Source organism: Dipodomys spectabilis, unplaced genomic scaffold (genome assembly GCF_019054845.1).
Source record: "Dipodomys spectabilis isolate Male_0828 unplaced genomic scaffold, ASM1905484v1 ptg000472l, whole genome shotgun sequence".
Classification (NCBI taxonomy): Eukaryota; Metazoa; Chordata; class Mammalia; order Rodentia; family Heteromyidae; genus Dipodomys; species Dipodomys spectabilis.
This window is the reverse complement of record NW_024871149.1, coordinates 350,838-351,853: the sequence shown is the minus strand read 5'-3', so window position 1 is coordinate 351,853 and position 1,016 is coordinate 350,838. Positions and strand designations below refer to the sequence as shown.

At 40.1% G+C, this 1,016-nt stretch overlaps 1 non-coding gene across 1 annotated transcript; it reads left to right on the top strand.

The window, feature by feature from the left end:
- Window positions 1-235: 235 nt before the first annotated feature.
- On the top strand, window positions 236-339 carry LOC122098296. Its single transcript, XR_006145718.1, has one exon. It is a non-coding gene; the product is annotated as a U6 spliceosomal RNA (small nuclear RNA).
- Window positions 340-1,016: the final 677 nt, after the last annotated feature.

The following is a 1,016-nucleotide window of genomic DNA, read 5'->3' as shown; positions in this document are numbered from 1 at the left end:
ATTTCTTATTGAGCATTGTTTTCCCCTCCTTTGTCTTTCCCCTACCATTCTGCCCCTTCATACCTCCCCAACATGTCACTCCACGCCCCCTCCTGATAGAGTGTCTTGTACATTTCATTGTTACAATGTGGCAACCTGTATCCTTTCCTTGTATTTTAAATGAAGAAATGCTGGCTTGATTTATGCTGATTCTACTGGTGTAGACGCACCTAAAATCACTCGCCAAGTGCAGGAGCACAAAATGAAATGCGTAGCAGAAACATTGGAACATTTCGGAGAAGATTAGCCTGGCTCATGCACAAGGATGACAGGCAAATTCCTGAAGCATTCCATACTTTTACAACAGATGCTGGAGGGGATGTGGCCACCAGGGAACCATACTGCATTCTTGGTGGGAGTATAAAACTTGTTCAACCACTTTGGAAAATAGTATGGAGGTTCCTCAAAAAACTCCACATAGAGCTCCCCTATGACCCAGCAATCCCACTTTGGGACATTTACCCAAATGATCACAAACAAGACCATACTAAAGCTACCAACACAACTATGGTATATATACACAATGGAATTCTATGCCTCCATCAGAAAGAATAACGTTGCCCCATTTGTTAGTAACTGGAAAGTCTTGGTAAAAATTATATTAAGTGAAGTAAGCCACGTCCAAATTAACATTGGTCCCATGGTTTCCCTAATTTTCAATAACTAATATTTGTCTGGGTTAAGAAGAATAGGTCAGAAGCTATCTGCATATGACCAGATAGGATGATGTTAAGGGACATGAACCCCAAGATAGGGACACAAGTGGTTTTTTCCTTTCTTGCTATTGTTTCTAACGTACATATAATGTGCGATGTGATTTTTTTGTTTCTTTATATGTTCCTCCCTCCTGCTATAACTCCTGTTTTCACAGTATTTGAAGTTGGTACACCTACATCTTGTATATACACTCCTCTAATTCGTGGAGGCGAAAGAAAAAAACAAAATGCTTAAATAGGGGTACAGGTTGACACATTGTA